The sequence below is a fragment of the Aquila chrysaetos genome, chromosome 4 (genome assembly GCF_900496995.4).
Source record: "Aquila chrysaetos chrysaetos chromosome 4, bAquChr1.4, whole genome shotgun sequence".
In the NCBI taxonomy this organism is placed as follows: Eukaryota; Metazoa; Chordata; class Aves; order Accipitriformes; family Accipitridae; genus Aquila; species Aquila chrysaetos.
In genome coordinates this window covers 7315586-7336270 of record NC_044007.1, presented here as the reverse complement: position 1 = coordinate 7336270, position 20685 = coordinate 7315586, and positions in this window count along the sequence as shown.

Below are 20685 nucleotides of genomic sequence, written 5' to 3'. Positions count from 1 at the left end.
AAAGCAGGTAATGCTGCTTTAACCATTTTAATTTATGAAGAAATTTTCTTTGTGAACATTTGACAAAATAATATATCTTTGTACAATTTCAAGTTTGTTAAGTGGGTCTCTTAACTGCAGGTTGAGAGGAGCACAAACTGTCTGTATCCATGTTTAACTAGAATCAGACATAATGAGCATTCAAAAATCACTGCTTAAGGAAACTATTATGTATTTATGTAGATTTTTTCATTTGTACTTCTGTGTCACATATAATCTCTGTAGTGGGCTGCTGTGGTGTGACTTGACTTTCTCCTGTATTGCTTTCACTGAAGTACTGGATATATTGGTATATGGAAATACAAACTATTTTAAATCTACTTTTATTCAAATCAAAAGAAAAAAACCTGAAAAAACCACTAGTAAGGGAGACAGACAATTCTCCGATTTTGAGGTATTTAAAGTTACAACTTACTGGAAGATATACTTTAGTAAAATTCAAATTAGGAAGCTGAATATAGGGCGAAGGAACAGTTCTTTGACTTGTAATGGGATCCTTCTGGCCCTAAATACTAAGGATTAAAGTCACCAATACTTGAAAGAGCTTCAACAGAGCTAAATGCGCAGATGTTTAGTAGCTAAAAAGTGGATCTGCTTTTTAAAGACCTGTCATAGTTTAACCCTAGCCAGCAGCTATGTACCACACAGCTGTTCACTCATTCCCCACTGGTGGGAAGGAGGAGAGAATCAGAAGGGTAAAAGTGAGAAAACTCGTGGGTTGAGATAAAAACAGGTTAATAGGTAAGGCAAAAGCTGCGCACACAAACAAAGCAAAACAAGGAATTCATTCACCGCTTCCCATGGGCAGGCAGGTGTTCAGCCATCTCCAGGAAAGCAGGGCTCCCTCACATGCAATGGTTACTTGGGAAGACAAACGTCATCACTCCAAACATGTGCCCCTCTTCCTTCTTCTTCCCCCAGCTTTATATACTGAGCATGATGTCACCATATGGTCTGGAATATCCCCTTTGGGTCAGTCGGGGTCAGCTGTCCCAGTCGTGTCCCCTCCCAACTTCTTGTGCCCCCCCAGCCTGGTCGCTGGTGGAGTGGGGTGAGAAGCAGAAAAGCCCTTGACACTGTGTAAGCACTGCTCAGCAGTAACGAAAACATCTCAGCGTTATCAACACTGTTTTCAGCACAAATCTGAAACATAGCCCCTTATCAGCTACTATGAAGAAAACTAACTCTATCTATCTCACCCAAAACCAGCACAAGACCTTTCTCTAAATAGGTAGTCTGAGATTATTAGGATGTTTAGTTTGATTTGAATCTGCTCAGAACTTTTTTAATACCTCAATAAGGACAAAGCTTACCTAAGAATGTTGCTGAGATTTCAGGTGTTGAGATCTTTTAAAAATTGCATGCATAAGATCTTTAGATACAGAAGATTTTTACCCTGAAACTAGAGAAGTGACTTATAGTAAAGAGAAGTGAAATAGCACAGCTTGCTCCTTAAAGTTAGATTGCAAACCTGTGACATGGATTTTCACATGGTTATTTATACTCCAGGAAAGCTTGCTCTTTGCAAACTATTCCAATAAATGAAAAAAAAAAAAAAAAGGAGCTATGAAAAGAATAAGACATTTGGACACAAATATGTTGAAGTGTGTGGAGAAACTGAGAGGGGAAGCCTTGAGGACCACAAGAAGCAGTCACAGAATCGGAATCATAGAATATCTCAAGTTGGAAGGGACCCATAAGGATCATCAAGCCCAACTCCCTGCTCCTCACAGGACTGCCTAAAACTAAAACCCTTGACTAAGGGTGTCATCCAGAAAGTGTTTCTTTCCCTCTGTTACAGTATGGATCACAATCCACTATTCAGGTAAAGTGGGTTGCAGTTAAGTGTCTGTATTCAAGCTGACAAATCCTGTGGTTTGGTTCTGGCCCCTCTGGGAAATCCAGGGGGGCTGAGCACATCTGCATTCACAATATTCAGGATTCATCTTCAAGAAGGTTGTATGATTGCTGAGAAAAATGGGAATAAACAGAGAAATGTTGTCTATATTTCTGCACACCTTTATGCCTTCAGTAAGGCACAGCTGCAGAAGACTATAGGAGGGGACAGAGAATGAAAAAGAGAATGAAACTAATAAAACTGGTTCAGGAAAAAGGCAGAAAAATTGAGATACATACAGAGAAAAAGAAACAATGAAGCAGATATGTAAGTTAAAGAAACTGGGTTAGAGAAAGGCTAATATGTGCAAGATAAGGAGAGAAAGCTTCTTCTACCCAAAAGAAGAAAAGTGGAAAAAGCATGCTGTGAGTCAGGGAGGCATAAAAAAGGGTTAGATAAAGACCCGCCTGCAGAGACAACCACACACACATCACCGGGGGGACATGTTACCTGTAGACAAAGATTAAAAACACCTCGAAGGTATGAGAAGAAAACTTCCCTGCCTTTCTGTATTACAGAAAAATTGGGGAAAAGATGTCAAGAATGCTAATAAGATAGTGACTGAAAGTCAGAAATACAGCCAGGCTTAGAAAATATGCTTATATCATTTGACATTAATATCAGGAAAGTGTCTATGAAAGTGATAGAGAATACATGTACTACCCCATAAAATGCCTGCTTCATGCTACTCACTGTCCCAGCTGGTGTATTTTTATCTATTTTCAGAGCTGGTTGTGGTAAGTACAGCTTTATATTTGTAATATACATTATACTACTGGGAAATAAAGCAGCCATTGCTTAGATGCATAGCTGCAGATGGCACAAGTTTCAATGCCATCCTTTAAATTACTGTAAAAACATGGGGAACTAGCTGTTGTACAAATAAATGCTAGCATAGAGGTTCTCAGGGGGCTCTGAGTATCAGTAGCAGCCTTTGAACCTCTGAGTAACATAGTTCAATACCAGTTCAAGTGAGTAATAGCAAAGGAGTCTCCCTTCTGAAAGCTCTGTGGCCTGTGTGACTTAAATTGGTGGTTTCAGCCCACATCCCTGTAGAAGTGTTGCCACAGTTAGGAAACATCAATGTTATAGCTGAGCTGTCATGGGAACACGTTACCCATATGCTTTGGGAATAAAAACCTTAGAGATTTATGAAAGGGGTTGTGGCAGTAGTGGCTGAGACCTCCAGGCCAGATGCTGACACATCTGTATTTTAAATTCCAGACACTGAAAAGGCATCAACCGTTCATATAATTGAGATCACAAAACACATGCAAACGAGTCATTTGTACCTGCCTTGAGGTGAGAAATCTTCACAGTATAGTTTATTACTACCCTAATGAAACCAGTCCCATTGCTATTAAGTGTAAGATGCACAATAATATTAGCAGAAATTAAAGGACTTCTTTTTTTTAACCTATGAATTTCTATGATTTGCACAGTCTGACTGCAGTGCTCTTACATCTGTTACAATGGTTGAATGGATTGCAATTCAATGCATTGAAGACATATTACTGTTATTTATGTGGTACCATAGGCACGTCACTTCTTCTCTTGACATTTTTACCCCAAAGAGTTTTTACTTTAAATAAGACACGTTATACCAGGGGATACTTAGAGCAGTGTTGGCTAATGGAGGATGGTGGAGATTCACAATGAACAGAGGAAGTGTGACTCTCTTTGCAGACTATATTTATTGTATACCTTTACTGTGATTTGGCTTTGATGGTTCCAATTAAAAAAGAACAAAAAAATGGACAAGAACAGTTCTGTCCCCAAATCCTGCCTGTATGACTGCTTGAGAGTGTTGTGGTTTAACCCCAGCCAGCAACTAAGCACCACGTAGCCGCTCACTCACTTCCCCCCCCCACCCAGTGGGATGGGGGAGAAAATCAAGAAAAGAAGTAAAACTTGTGGGTTGAGACAAGAACAGTTTAATAGAACAGGAAAGAAGAAACTAATAATGATAATGATAACACTAATAAAGTGACAAGAGTAATAATAAAAGGATTGGAATGTACAAATGATGTGCAGCACAATTGCTCACCACCCGCCAATCGACGCCCAGTTAGTCCCTGAGTGGCTATCCCCCCGGCCCCACTCCCCCCAGTTTAGATCCTAGGCGTGACGTCCCATGGTCTGGAATACCCCTTTGACCAGTTTGGGTCAGCTGTCCTGGCTGTGTCGCCTCCCAACTGCTTATGTCCCTCCAGCCTTCTTGCTGGCTGGGCATGAGAAGCTGAAAAATCCTTGACTTTAGACTAAACATCACTTAGCAACAACTGAAAACATCAGTGTGTTATCAACATTCTTCTCATACCTAGCTCAAAACCATAGCACTGTACCAGCTACTAGGAAGACAGTTAACTCTATCCCAGCTGAAACCAGGACAGAGAGAAGAAGCAAATCTGTGATTGCTTTGTGTATATATTCACACTATATCTCGTCTGTTAACATTCCTCATCTGAATGATTTAGTGGATTTAGTGTAATCACTGTATGTAACAAGAAGGAAAGGGATTTGATAATGTTTTATTTGCATTGCAGATCTGGCCCTAGACAGATAAGCAAACCCATAGCTTGCCTGTGATCTTGAATTACGGACAAGGTAAAATTTGATAGAATAAAAGGAGGGAAGTGTGGAAGAAATTTGTCTTGTAGCCACTGAATTTGGGGACAAAGGAGACATTCCTGTTGGATGTAACATCAGCAAAAATATCAGTCAGCAAACAAAAAGGAACTTTCTTTAATAAGTGCAGACTTCTGTAATAATCATAGACAGGAGGGAGTTATGACTGAGGAAAGAAATACTAAAATACCCTGAGTGGACTACTGAGAAAAAGGCTTCCTGTGTCTTGCTGCCCTATATCTTCCTGGAAATATCTTATGCTCTTATTTCTTCTTTCATCAGAGTTATTGAGCACCTTTATTTGTTATTACAGCTATTGGTGGGATTTTTATCACACTTCAGAAATAGAATCTTTCTTGCCGCTGGAAATTAATACAAAATATGTGTATGTTCTATTATTTTGTATATAAGGACCTATAACACTGAACATTGTAAATGCTGAATAAAACCAAAATGATAATGAAAAAAAAAAACAAACAACAAAAAAAAACCAACAGGAAAATGAGGCTAAATACCTACTCATCTTTTATATCAGTCGTTATTACAGGCAACGAATTTAACACAAATCTCAAGCAGATTTTTCAGTGTTGTCCTTCATCTTTGCAGACAGGCAAAAAGGGAGGTAAGACCCCATCATATTTTTTGGGGAAGGCTGATAAAATTCTGAGACACATCTAAAATAATTTTCAGATTGAGGATGGTGGTGACCTGAATCTGGCTAATATAATGAGAGAATTTGATTCATACTGAATCTCAAAAAGGAACATGACCTACAAATTTTAAAAAGGGAGAATAAGAAACCTTGAGTGTTTTCAGAGGCTAGGGAACTATCTTGACCAGTATGTGGCCAAGAGTTAAAAATCTTTCAAGAAGACATGAGAACACCACACTTTAAAAGGTCAATAATAAGCTAAATGATGTATTAGACAACAGATAGTCTTAAAGGATTTAGAAATGAGGTCTTCATTAGGAAAATGTCAAATATTGCACCTTCTGCAGGTACAGATGCAAACAGAAGTTGAAAGCACGATTTTATTCTGTGCTTCTCCCAGATGCTGGTGTTTGACGGCCTGAAGTGGGAAAGTGACCCAAAGCCATTGGAGTCAATGATCTCTTTCTGATTAGTTTTGGTTTGATCCCCAAAGCTTACAATAAGACCAAGACTTAAGTTGATTGCGATAAAATGCTGCCCCTACCAAAGGGGATCGAAATTCACCTTTACTTCAGAAAGCTTACAAATTCATCTTCAGTCAAGGAAGAGTTTAATTTGGAGCTCAGGGACAAGGGGAAAAGATCAGAGGTTGGATCTAGTTGAAAAGGGAACAGGGGAAGAGCATTATTTAAACTGCATTGTTTAAACTTTCTTATTACATTTCCTTAAGGAGCCCAAATAATCAGTCACAATTTTAATAGAATTTTGTGTCTGAGCATTAAACTCTGATTTAAACTTTCTCTCAGAGCCGTGAAATGCATGATACCAGATTACATTCCCCACTGTGATTATATCTATCTGTCTGTCTGTCTATCATATCAGCTCAACATGACCTGGCAATGTGCATTTGCAGCCCAGAAAGCCAGTCGTATCCTGGTCTGCATCAAGAGAAGCATGACCAGCAGGTTGAGGGAGGTGATTCTCCCCCTCTGTTCTGCTCTCATGAGACCCCACCTGGAGTACTGTGTTCAGCTCTGGGGCTACCAGCACAAGAAAGACATGGACCTGTTGGAGAGGGTCCAGAAGAGGGCCATGAAGATGATCAGAGAGCAGGAGCACCTCTCCTATGAAGACAGGCTGAGAGAGTTGGGGTTGTTCAGCCTGGAGAAGAGAAGGCTCCAGGGAGACCTTCTAGCAGCCTTCCAATACCTAAAGGGGGCCAACAAGAAAGCTGGAGAAGGACTTTTTACAAGGGCATGTAGTGATAGGACAAGGGGTAATGGCTTTAAACTGAAAGAGGGTAGGTTTAGATTTGTATGGAAGGAGTTCTTTACTGTGAGGTTGGTGAGACACTGGAACAGGTTGCCCAGAGAAGCTGTGGATGCCCCCTCCCTGGCAGTGTTCAAGGCCAGGTTGGATGGGGCTTTGAGCAACCTGGTCTAGTGGAAGGGGGCTTGGAACTGGATGATCTTTAAGGTCCCTTCCAACCCAAACCATTCTGTGATTCTATGGTTCTATGATACATAAGCATTATTGTGTGTGTATACATATATGTGTACATACATACATTTTGTTGATTCTTTGCTATTATGTGAGTATTTCTGCTTTCTCTCTCTTTCTATGCTAAATCAATTGAGGCAAAAAGGAACAACTATAATTAAAATTATTTATTTCTCAGTATAAGTGAGCATTATGGCCTGTAGACAGATACTGTGATTAAATTTTTCCTAAAACAAATTTCAAATTCTGGAAATGTCAATATTTCTGTGTACTTGCATTACATTTATTTATTACTATCTACTATTTACATTAACATAATGTATAGGAGACTCATTTGTAATTAAAAAGAAAATTAAAAAGTACTTTAATATAACCACATAACAAGTTTCCAGTATATTTCCAGCAAGTTTCCAAGTATTGTTGGCAGCCTTTAAAAAGATAGTATCTATATTCTCTAGACTAGCACAAATATTTGCTAAATCTTAGAATATTGACTATAAAAGCAAGTATGTTTTAAACTTCAACATAGTTATTAGCAAGAATAATTTGTTTGTGTACTAATTTAATGAATCATTAAATGTTGCTTTTAAAACCAATGATTTTTATGTATGGTTAAACATTATTTCGTTCTCTAATTTTTACTTTGCTTGTGCTGCTGGTTGGTTTCCCTCACAAAGCATGTGCTTTGATTACCTTTGCTGGGGAATGTTCTTACATGGGATGGCATCTATACTCTACCAACACGGAAGCATTCCTGAAAGAAAAAAATAATTGAAAATTTTCCATGTCATGGGTTTGTTCTGGAAAATGCCCATTTAAAATGCAAGCCAGCAAGCAAGCAAACAAAACCCAACTTCTTTTGTTGCATTTTTAATGATTATTCAGATCTTTCTCTCATGATTTCATTAATTCTGTTTCTAATCATATAGAGTCAAATATCAATAGTATGCAATGCTTCACAATGGAGAAAGAAACCTGAGATTTCACTGTTTCCCACAAACCCACATGTTGAAATCTCAGCAGTTCCCACGTGATGAAAACTGTATTTTCCATCTTGTTCAGTTAGACTGTATCATGTTTGTGAAAACTCTCCTGTAGCTTCTTCCATTACTGCTTCTCAAAGCTGTAATTGAATGAAGCCTAAACCATGAGTAACTGATTAGCCACTCTGCTTATTCCTTGAGACCAAGTCTCCAGTTACTACTTGTCGGTTTCCCATCCACTTCTTCTTAGGAGATTATGAGAAGGTGGCATAAAATGACCATCCTATGCTTTTTCATTTCTTGTAGGGGTGTCTAGTTAGCAAAGATGTCCTCCTCTGAACAATGAACAGGTTTTATTTCTGTGTTTGGAGCAGGGGGAAGTCCTCTTGAAATTATCTAACTTTGTTTTCTTTTCAGATGGGCAAGGGGAATGAAAAAAGCCAAGACAATCAACGAAAATTAAACTTAAAGTATGAAATATTTTCCTTTTATTGTTGTTCTTAACATGAATCACTTCAGTTTTTTGAGCGTTTATTTCTATACTGTAGAAATAAATTAAGATAATCTGTTCATTTCTTTCTACATCTTTCACGATTTTCTAACAAAACAAATTTATCCATTCAGCTTCTCACTTTTCCGAGCCAGTGCTGTGTGCATGGGGTGCCAAGTAATTAGTGATAAGTGCAAGGCAACATTTACTATAAAATGGCACTGCTGCTTTTTTGGGCTTTCTCATAGGTTTATCAATTCTTTCACCATAAGATTTAGTATAAGCAAATACCTTATCCAGAGTGTCCAGCACTACACGTCACATTAAAGAAAAATCATCACTGCTCAGCATTTTACAAATGCTATATGGTAACAGCAAAAAAGTGACCTCTTTCTCATTTTTGGTGGCTCTAATACCTTTTTGTTTAGACATGTTAAAATTTTCAAAGCCAGAAGATGCAAACAGACATTTCAGTGAGAGTTTGAGAAGCAAAGAATAACTTAGTCCCACAGTCCCATTTGTGCACTGATGCTGCCTTAAGATATACTTTTCCTCTTCAGATTTTTAAGAGATGTATTCTGTTTAAAAAAAAGATGCAGTTGCAGGTTTAATTCCTCTCTTGGTAGAGCCCTGGGGTGGGGACAAAAAGAAAAGGGAGAAAAAAAGACAGAGCTACATATATGAACCTCACTACTCTTTATTCATATTAGGAAAAAGAAAAAAAGAAAGAGAAAGAAAGAGAAAGAGAATGAGAAAGAGAAAAGAAAGAGAGAAAGAGAAAAAGAGAAAGAGAAAGAGAAAGAGAAAGAAAAAGAAAAAGAAAGAGAAGAGAAAAGAAAGAGAAAAGAGAAGAAAGAGAAGAGACACAGACACAGAAAAAGAAAAAGAAAAAGAAGAAAAAAAGGGGTTGGAGAATGTTGGAACTTGTATGAAAAGCATGTGGGAGAAACAGTGCAGAGATTTCATGTAGCTGGGTTTCTCTCTGTCTGATCTAATCTTGTTCGCGTATGAGCTGCAAACCTCTTTAAAGAAAAAAGTATAAATAGGAGGAAACACACCACACACAGCAAGCAAAAATTAAATGGAGAGAGAAAAAAAAAATCCCATCATTACTTTTCTGAAGTCTCTCTTTTGGAAGCCAGGAAGCTTTTTAAAGTGCTGTAGCTTTAAAGTGCTACATTAGAATTCTTGAAGTCAGCCTATGTGAAAATGGGAGAGCTCGGTATAAAAGCTGTCTCCAAATTGACAAAATGCTTCGACCATTTGTTTAAAAGCCAGCCTGGGTTTCTGAGTGGCATTTGCCTTACACTGTAGACATTCCTCTACAATTCAAGACATACCCACAGATCACTGCTGCAAAGACAGTCACCCGGCATGAATGCCAGCATTCCCATGTGACAAAAAATACAAAGACGGGGAACACGGTTGTGCTACATCAGACCAACTGATGTAGCAAGTAAGCTTGGGAAGGAGAAGAAATAAATAGGACTATGGTAGCAAGATTATTGTGATTAAATGAACACCTGCTTGGTTTGCCCTTTGCATTGATAGATATATGAAAGTGCTTCTGCTTTCCTCTGCAACATTTTAGTGTTTTTGTCACACCGCTTCTTACATGTCCTCCAAAATCTTAGACCTCCTTTCTTGCAGATAAGCATGTTCTAATTCAGTAGGGCTATTCATGTGCAGGAATCAATATATACTTGTGTATTAGCAGCATCAGAGCCTTAGGTGGTAAACTTTTTGGGTGCCTTTGTTGCAAGTGCTGACTCTTGGTAAGTGTCTGTGCAAATGCAGCACAACGAAAGCCTGATTTGGTTCTAAGGTCAAGGAGAAAATGCAGGCACTTTAGTATCTCTCCACTTGAGGTGACAATGCAAGCAGCAGTTCTGGGTGTTTTGTGCAGTAGTTCACAACCTAATTACTCATGCTCTAACATTTATTTGGATTAGATGTTCTCTCAAAAAGATTCAAACTCACCACTGAGTTTTGCTCCCTGATGGGACACAAAGGCCTTCACAAATTCTTTTTTGCTTCTTGACTTCCTGTTCAGATATGATTGACTACACTATTCTCCCAAATCTACCAAAAAAAAAAAAGAAAAAGTGATAGAAAGGTGTTTATTTTCATAATTTATTCCTCCCTTCTATTTGAAAGCATTTTCTGCCATCTTGCTTGACCAAAAAGATGTGATGACGTTGTCTGAACAGAAACATCTGGTGCTCTTCGAGATGTTTATGTCATCCTGTGTGGCTTTCAACTGCTGATCTTGCAGCATACAGGTCTCCTGTAGGTCATGTTACATCTACTAGCACACGCAGAAGTCTGGGATACTCGAGGACATCTAGCATGGAATGAGATGGATTAAGCATAGGGAGGTGACTAATGCCCAATTTCTAGCTACATTGCTCATAGCCCTGTGTCTGCTTTGGAGGAGGATCAGTGGAATCTGTGCAATATGATATATATTCATCACTGTGTTGCAGAATCATGCTGAGAAAGGTTTGGAGATGTTAGTTTTAAGGTGTCACCAAGGTGTTATGAAACAGTCCACATTTCATGCTAGACTCCAAGAAAGCTAGGAGTCATCTTCATCAACTTTTCAACTGGACAGACAACAGTGAGTCTGGAAACAAAGACAATTTTTATTGCAAACAGTCTACGGGCATAATGTTTTATCATTCTTAAACTGGAATAAAATTGACAAGAGTTTTTTTCCGAGTGAAAATAGAGCCATTTGTTTGATGGCAATGAAGAGCTATTGAACTACTTCCTGGCTGCTTTTTGCAATTTGTGGTACTTGGAAAGTCTTAAAGGAAAGTTGACGGTGACAAATAGGCATTTCTAAAATGTCAAGTCATTCTAAACATGAATTTTAATTTATTTATAGACTTACTCTGATATCTCAAATGTTACAGAGCTTCCTGTAGACAGTATTGAGCTTTCTATTAGGAATTTTCAAAATCTCAAATGTATTGACATCTTGCATGAAGATAATGTTCCAGTGACATATTTCACAAATAAATTATATAAAATTAATGGCTGGGAAATTTTCTAAGTGCATTTTTCATACCTGAAACCATTTTCTAGAGTAATTGTTTCCTAAAAAACAAAGTTGTCACTTCTCTGAGAAATTCTGAAATCCCATACTGTCACATAAGGATTAGTTGATAACACTACTGAAATGAATATATTCCCTTTAATGTTAGCTGGATGATCACTAAATAAATACAATATACTAATGCAGTGTAAATTCAAAATCAGGAAATTAAGATCTTTTGTTGTTTCTCAATTTCCTGTAACTTCAGTGACAGGAAATTTCTGAAGTTAAAACAAATTGTTAGCCTGCAGGATGAAGCCTTTGTGCTGGAGTAAATGTAAACCTTCTTACGACACTCTTATAGTTCAGCATGCTTTAAAACTTTCATATTTCAATATTTATGTTCCTCCTAAATCTGTGTAGAAAACAGAAAACTCAGAATTTTTCATTGAAAAAGATTTCTCTGTTTTTATATAAGAGTTCTTCAATAAAGAAAAGCTTCAAAAAGACAAAGCAGAAATATTTTTTCTCATGGTGTTGCACACAATTTTTTAAAACATATTGAAGTAGTCATTATACAATATAGAAAGCATGGCCTTACTTTTTTCTGCAGACTGGGCCTTCTGTGTGAAATGCAATGCCTAGATGTGTTAAGTACATCAGACGGGTGAAACCCTGGGTCATCAGGAGTAATTTTTTTTTTTTTTTTTTTGTGAGATTCCAAATTAATAAAACCTAATTTTTCTAGAATTAAATTTTGCTTTGTTTTTTTTCTGCAAACTTTCCTTCTTGTGGGAAAAAAAATTTGATGAAAAATTCCTGACCAGCTTTTTTGTCGTTTTCACAAAGGCAGGGTACACTTCTGATATGTAAGGACATGAGAATGGCTCCTGTGATAAATCAAGCACAATAATTCCTCTTCTCTTATTCTCTGGGATAGTTACAGAAATGGATATTATTAGGAATAAATCTAACCAGTAGAAAGTATATCTCTGGATCTTCATTTAACAGGAAAGAAACTGGGTTACAACAGCGCTTCCCCCTTGTCACTGTTCTAATGGCTTTCTGCATTAAAATTTCTAAATGGGTAAATGCACCAAGTTGTTTACAAATTTCAGGTGGGAGAAAGAAGGAAAAAAGTGAAAGAAAACAACTCTTTGCATATTGTCCTTCATCGTGGCTGAGTTGGAATGTTTCTAAAAATTTGCCTTTACAGTTTTAAAAATAAAGGGTTTATATAGGTTGGGGACAGGCAAACCCACAGGACAGATTTCTAGGAGCTGACATGTAAGGAGCTTGTCCTGTCAGCCATAACCAGGTTCTGCCAGATTCTTCAGAGCCTCTTCTTTCAGAAGTTATTTAATAATGATTTTTACCATGTGACTTTGGCTACCAAAAACTTTGAGTGTTTTCCCATTTCACTCCTGTTATGCTGTATTCAATGGTCTTTTGACGATTCAGGTTTCTTCTAATAAGACCAAATGATCTACACTCAGCAGTGCTGGGAGACAGATCTTACTTTCACAACTTTCTTTAACTTATAGGCCATAAAGTCATGGACAGCAGCAATGTTAGCTCTGCACATCCACATGTACCCATGTGATGGGTAACATGTGCCTCTAAGTCTTCCCTTTTTCCTGGGTGGACACAGCAAGTCTTGACTAGGCAGGGTGAGTCATAGGAGTGATTTCCCATGAACAGCTCCTGAAAAAATCGTTTTTTTCTTCTTTAGGGGAAAAAATGGTTGGGGGCAGGTGGGCGGGTAGGTGGGAATGTGGAGTTGTCCACTTGGTTTCTTAAATGCGATGAGTTATCTGAAATTGAGCACTGTCTTTGCACACGATCTTAACTGGGTATATCAAAACATGCTTAGTCTTACAAGTGGATCCTGTTCCTTTCAAATGTCCTTCTAGCCTTTTTCAGGACTATTACTTCTCCACTAGCACAAACACTGAGCCTGTCAGAATATCAAGTCTGTCCATCTGTTAATTTATTGATACCAGTTTGATTCACCTTAGTTTGGGAATTATCTGTATATTAATACATTCTGTTCACCTAGATTCATCCCTGATGTAGCTAAATTTATGTCACAGGCCATTAAATTTCATATTCTAGCTCTAGACTTATTCATCTAGACTGTCAGGGCTATCCTGTAGAAGGATTTTTTACAGAATTGCCTTAAAAAAGAGCGACTTCCCTTAGTATCTTAACATGGTTTATCTTTTCAATGATCTTGCCTGTCCTGGCTTTGTTCAAATCTTCATTAAATGCAGAAAAGAACACAATTTAGTTGTGCTAAATTTTGATGCCTCTTTTTCTTCCTATAAAATATCCTGTTAGGAACTTTGATATCTAGTATCTATCTCATTTCAGCTGTAAATATACAATTCACATCATTGACTGATGAATCTCTACCACCACAAAGTATCTGCTAACTATATTTGGTTTTATATTATTTGTTTTTGCGGTAGCTTGAATCTTTGCCTTAAATTGTGAATGTTCAGTGCCTTTTAAAATTGAGGCTTATGCTGGGTTTGATTATAAATCAATATTCACTCCATACAAACAAGTTCTGCTTGTGGTAAGGTAAACAGAGATTGTGTCAACAGCTTCCCAGGGACAGATCTGAGTGTGCCTCCTTCTGCAGTAATCTACCTGTAGCAATGCAGAGTAGATGCAAAGAAAGTACAAGCACTAGTTAAAAACTAAGAGTGAAGAAGGGTAAGTATGAAACAAATAAGAATTCCTCACTGTGAGGTAAAAATCAGAAGGATGTTCAGATTTCTGTTACTTGCAGTTATATCAGCAAACATTTTCAGGCATTTGGGGTTTTCTATAATGCCATTGCAGCACACTAAATGTTAAAATCAGAAATGAGGAGAAATAACAGTTTTCCAACATCAGAATTGTTTAATTTTGAAATCAGTTATGAAAAAAAAAAATAACAGAAAGGAAGAAACTTGATCATTTACACCTAGCTAAGGTAATAACACATTGCCATTCAATGAACATTGCTCTGCCAAGAGGAATGCAAAGCTTAAAAACAACATTTTATTCCCTTCAGAAATTTGGAGAAACACTGGTGCAAAATCTGACATTCAGGTGATCTCTGGCAAATGAAAAGGGTACATTTGGAATACCATCAGATCAGGAGTTATTCTGCCAGCAGCTGGTTGATTGCCTCATTCAGTTGCTGAAATGTTGCACCTCTAGGCTCTGTTAACACCATCCATTTGATGTTCATCTCTGACTGGCACATGCAGTTTCAAACTCTGTTTTCTGGAAAAACCCTTTTAAATTGAAAATGGAACAGGAAGCAGAGTTTGCTCTAAAGCAGAGGTGGCCAAAGAATAATATTAAAATCATGATGTGTTAGAAGAACAACTGAACAGAACAAGCGAAGAATATATATATATATATGTTAAAAGACATTTGGAGCTGAGATTGCTTCATATAGTTACAAAGTCTGAAGCAACAACAAGGTGTTGTGGAAAGAGGATGATACTAGGAAAGAAATGTTGTTTTATATTGGTTTAGTAAGGAAACAAATATGGGAGTGTTGACCTTAATGATGCATTTGGTCACTTTTCAGCATTCATGGAAAAGGTTACCAAAATTGCAATTTTCCTTCCTCAGATGATTTGTTTTGTATATTAAAATAGTGCCTAAATGCCAGAAGTGAGATCAAGACTTCACAATGCTGGATGTCATAAAACAAAAGAAATATTATAAAGCCAACCGTCCTCATAAAGGCCACTGAAGAAATAGTGAAAATATTCTGCAACAGTTTGCATAAATGAGCAGTTTTCTTGAACCAAAAACTGCAGGAAATTTTCTAATACACCTTAGTGATAAGGTAGGAATTCCACTGCAGCTTTCTGTTTTCTTTTAATAATGTTTCTGCAATTTCTATCTGATATATTATTGAATATACAAACTCCTGACAGTTATTTCAGAGCAGGTTTCTGAACCTTGGAAGTTTCCAGAAAAATTATTTAGGAATGCTTTGTTTGTTGTATTAATTTGTGAATCTTCAAAACAGAGCTTAAGTGTTGTGGTAATTCAGAGGGTAAATAAAAGGAAGAGGCATAGAGTAAGTAGCACAGAAACCAGTTCCTCTATTTTGCCATAATATAAAACCAAAGAGAAACAGCAAGCTCAACAGCAAGCAAGCTGAAAAAGTGATTAAAAGAATTTCATATAACACAGAGGTATTTTGTGAAACTCATTGGCACAAATTATCACCACTTGCTGGACTTGTGCTTTGTACTTATGTATGAAGGTTCAAAGTAAACACAGTTATGAACGAAAATTAGATTTCCATATTGATATTGTTAGATCTCTTCTGTTTCCTTTGATAATAGTAAAGGTTGACCAAGGGTTGATCAGACTGGAACAGAAAGTGGTACAGCTGTCAGCATGGGTTGGAGTCTTTTTTGGCTTATCATTCCCAGAGACCAGATCTGTACAATTTCTCTTCATCCCAAAGGGCATTTCTGTACACATTTCAAAATGGTACCACATTTTCTGCTGTTCAACATATATAAGAAGCTACTGATCAGAAAGCAGACATTGGATTGTAATGCTGTCATCCTTCTGGTACCCAGGTTTATGTATGTACCTCCCTCTGTCTTTTTAGCCAGTATTTCAGGAAATGACACATTAAGATCTTAAATTTGCATGAAATGTAGGCATGGTCTGTAGGCATAGACTTCATTTTATTGTGGTTGGCTATTTCTTTTTGGCTTGCTGGATTAGCAGCAGCTGCTCGTTTTAATTTAAATTTCATATTTTATTTCTGGCAAGGTTTTCTAATCTCTGGATGGATTCTTTTTATCAGGATGTTGATGCATTTATTATAAATAGAGAACAATAACAGATAATAATAATAATAGTGAGCTGCAAAGATAGAGCAGGGCCAGGTGGCTTCCTGTGACTCAATGACCTTTTGGTATTAGAAACCACCCACTGCCATTACTTATATTAAACCCTTGCAGCTGGCTTGCAACAATGACAGAAATAGTTGCTGGACCCTGATCCTGCCATCTCAGAGCTACCAATAAGCCTCTTTAAGCAGGGGGAGGGGAAGTTATTCAATGTATTTCAAAAGAACTTCCTACTTGGATAAGGTCTGTTCTGGTGGAAAAGAGTGTTGGAGGATTCCCTGGGTAGGTGATTGGCTTTATTAAGACACTCCAGTGGTTTTGCTGCTTATTGAATCAAGTTGTGCCTATAATTGGCCCTCCTTTTTTTCTTTTTTTCTGCTTTTTCCCCTGAAACACTATGCTTTCTCAATTCCGCGTCCCAAACTATGCTTATAATAAAATGTAAGTAAAATAATTCTTACTAAAGCACCAGCAGAAGGTCTTGGCAGTGTATACTTTTAAAAGAGTCTGGAATAAAAAAGGAAAAAAAAACCCAAGCAAAAATCTTTAGCATAGCTGAATATTGAAAGTCTCTAGCTGCAAACAAAAAACTAATATATTTTTTCTCTTGAAAGATGACCCAAAGATGCTGAGTTATAGTTAATGTTTCAGAAGTCTGAGGTGGAAATGAGGTGTACAGTGTGTGCTGTAAGTGTTAGTAGCATTCTGTGCACAATTAATGTAAGACATTCTCAGGAGAAAAATGTGTCATATGTATATAGAGGTGGTTGAAAGTTTCCCTTCACAAGTGTAATGTTATGGAAAGATAGAAGTGTCTGTTTTTCTGAGTGTCCAGAGCTTGCCTTTTCTCTTCAGTGCCTGCAGTTTTTATGCCACAATGTGGGGAAGCTTCCATTCATGATGTCAAAACTAAAATGTTATGAACGTGTTCAAGCACAATTCAAATGAGTCTCATCTCAGGATAAATCATTCAGAATCTGGAAAAAAAGAAAACCATGCATTTGGCCTGTTCTTCTAGTAGTTTCTAGTTCCTAAAAAACTACCATTAACCCACCCACTTGTGCCCCACATCAGTATGTATCCCCCTTATACTGCTGGAGTACCAGTGTCATTTTCTCACACGTTGGTATTGCACAGCTAGCATGGCAATAAGGTGCTCTTTTACCCTATGCTACTTGGCATTTTTGTGTGCAACATGCCATATGGGAGATGTTCCTGTAGTTTCTGTTAGAGTTTGAAGAGGCTGTGATGGTGGATACCAAAGTCAATAACCACTTACTGCAGTTGTCACGCTGCAAACAGCTAGAAGCTGCAAGGTTACATGGTTCAGGACCAAGAGGGGAAAAAGAACTCCCCTCCTTAAAGTGGATATTTTATTGACAGACTAAATGGGTGGGATTCAGCTTTGGATTGTAGGGGTGGGGGTTAGTTTAAGACATCTAAAATCTAGACCTCTATGTGCAGATATCCCATGTGAGGCAGGTGTCTTGTTTTTCACTAGAGTCATGAAGCTCAATGTACTCTGAAGAGCTATTCAACTCACCCTGAAATATGCATTTGTATGCGGTCAGCTGATTCTCAGCCCCTCAGTCATGAAGATGGACACTTCTGCTGTTTCTCTTCATATTACATCAACCTCTTCATGAGTCAAAGACAATTCAAAGGGTAATCAAAGGCAAGAAATTTTTATTTCTTGTCATAACTGACAGAATCCCTCTTTACAACTTTTGGTGTTAAGTAAGCAAACTATAATGCACTTCTTGTCAGCCAGGTGTTAGCCACCAGCAATGAGAAAAAGAAACTGGTATTCCAGCACAATCAAGCTCCTTGTGATGCTCTGCAACCTGTGCTGCATCATTATCCTCCCATTAATTTCAAATTATTAGCGCTTTGGATAATGGTGACCAGGGGGGAAAGAGACATAACTAATTAACGAAAAAAAAAAAAAAAAAAGGAAAAAAAAACCCCAACCCTTCGCAATAACTTTTCATCCTAAATGCCTGGACAGAATTAGTGAGTGACAATGACTAAAGGGAGATTTCTAGTTTAGCTTATTTCTGGGTGAAGAGAAAATGACCCAGATCCAGAAAAGTTTTTCTGGATGTTTACCTAGTAAAGCAGAACGAGTAGACAATAGATCAAAGCGCTTTGGCTCTTGGGTTAATTTAAAGCATTGGACCTGTTCCTGTTTTTGAAAAATACAGCCATATATTCATAGTGTTGCCTCTGTAATGATAACACCAGTTAAAACTAATGATCTCAAAGTACGTTAGAAACATTAAGCTTCACAAATTTCTCCAGTTATTACTTGAGGAGGGGGAATAAGAAGCTTGATCTTAATTGCACTGTCTAACTTTACACCTTTTAAGGGTACCAGACTCAAGACTTCCTTACAGAGGAGGATGACTTCAGGCAAGGCTGGGATGTCTTTGAGAGCACACCATGTCTGGCACCAAGGGATAGTATGACCTGGGCTGTCTGTATACTTGGGAGACAGGGAGAACTTGGAACATACTCTGGTCTGGAGATTGACCTCTTCTAGCCACAAACCCATACAGTCTCCGCATTTATTTCCGTACTGCCCTGAAATATGAGCCACTTGGAGATGTCATGTCCTGCCTCATTCTTGCCTTTATCCAAGTGACCGGACTCTGAGCTTGCATTTCAGGTAACAATTTAGGCATACTTGGACATGAAGAATACATTAAATATGCCTGGGACTCTGACTGGCTCACTGTGAAAGTCTGTTTTAGACTATACTAGCTGGTACTGCTAAATTTTCTTTGTCTCCAAAACAGTGGCAACAAACTGTGTATTGGAAACAGTCCTCAACTTGTTCAAACTTCTGTACTGTGACTAGGTGTTGTCTGCGAGGACACATGATGCCATGGACAGAAAATATTCCAGGGACTGTTGGTTGCAATTTAATTATCATTAAACTCTATCCCTTTCTATCAGATTTGGATAACACTGAATATTACTTTCAGACATGAGTGGTGTGGGGACTCAGAAGACAGAAAGTCCAAAAAGCTAACGCATAAGCCTTTCTTCCTTAGGAAATAAAGCTAATGAAATTTTTCATAAACCGTATAATAATCCTGTAATATTTTTCCACTAAGCAAATCTGGAGTTGCTCCACTGATCTCATGACAAACAAGTAGAGTAATATAAAATGTAAATTAAAGAGATCCTATTAAAGAAATTGAACTCCCCAAATGCTAATTACAACAAAAAGAAAATTAAAAGTTTAACAAGAGTGCAATAAAAGAAGGAATTTAAATATTCTAAATGTATTCAGATATAACACTTAATTGGCGCTGAGCAAGTTTAAGTTAGGCAGCTAACAAGATAAACACTTTTGATGACAGAAAATTAATGTAGTGGCACAGCAAAAGACTATTTTATTTGGTATTTTATATGTGTTATATGACAATTTAATTAAACATTGAAGTAATCCAGGCAAATAATTTCCTAGTGAAATAAACCAAGAATGATCAACTTCCTTTTCTTTAAAAGATCGATGCAGGGTGACACCTAATTTATGCTTTATGACTCTACAGTCTTAAATTTTATGTCAAAATTAATGAGACAAAATAGATTTCTAAGGGCTATTTTTTTCACCATCACACACGCATGGTAAGTCAATTCATTCTTGTTGGAATGAGCTCAAATAGAGAAACAACCCTGGTTCTTGTGATGTTATTACTTTGTAATTTTCATAAAAGCATGTTGCTAAATCTCAGTGGAAGGGGGAAAAAGAAAGGCTTTCAGTCCAGATCAGTTTGTCAGGAGAAGTTTTGGAACATTTTGACTGATACTTTAATCATGATATGTAATCTGTTGCCTTTAATAGGAGCTGAAAGGAAAAACTCTCAGAACACATCGTGTGATTCTGAAACAGTTTATTTGAATCAATTAAATAGAAACATTTTTGTTTCTACTGATTTCTATTAGAATATTAACAGGCATATTTCTAGTAAACTCCATTAATTTCTGTTTGTTATTTTTAATGTCTCAATTATGTGAAATGCTGTTTCTCTTGCAAACTGAATGTAATTTGAGGATTGGGTTCACTGGCTTGACATGAGGCAGATAAAACATGTGTGCATGTATTTTATGTATGTTTTGCTTATTTGTGAGTGTGCGCATGTGTGTAGCTGTGGTCTGAGAGCATTCGTGAAAGGCTTAAGTTGTCGTCTAGACTGGGTTACAGCAGGCATCCCATGAAGAGCATCCCCATGAGTTTATGGTGTATTTTCCCTGAGGTAAAGCTGACCAAGGTCGAGGAAAGGCAAACAGGGAGATGGACTTGCTCAACCTCAGAACAGGTCAATGACAAAAGTGGGTCTGCATTATGGATGTCTTTGGTTGAATGAGGTGAGTCACTCAAGTAGGCACTAAGAATGTCTACCTGAGGCACACAGCTAACTTGCAAGACTGAAAGAAGATGTTGCAAATATTGGTGACGCTGTTTTACAACTGTAGACACATCTGTTTTTATGTCCTCAATGTTTCCTCTTGATGGCATATATTTCTATTTTCATTTTTTTAATGTAAACCAGGAGCAAAT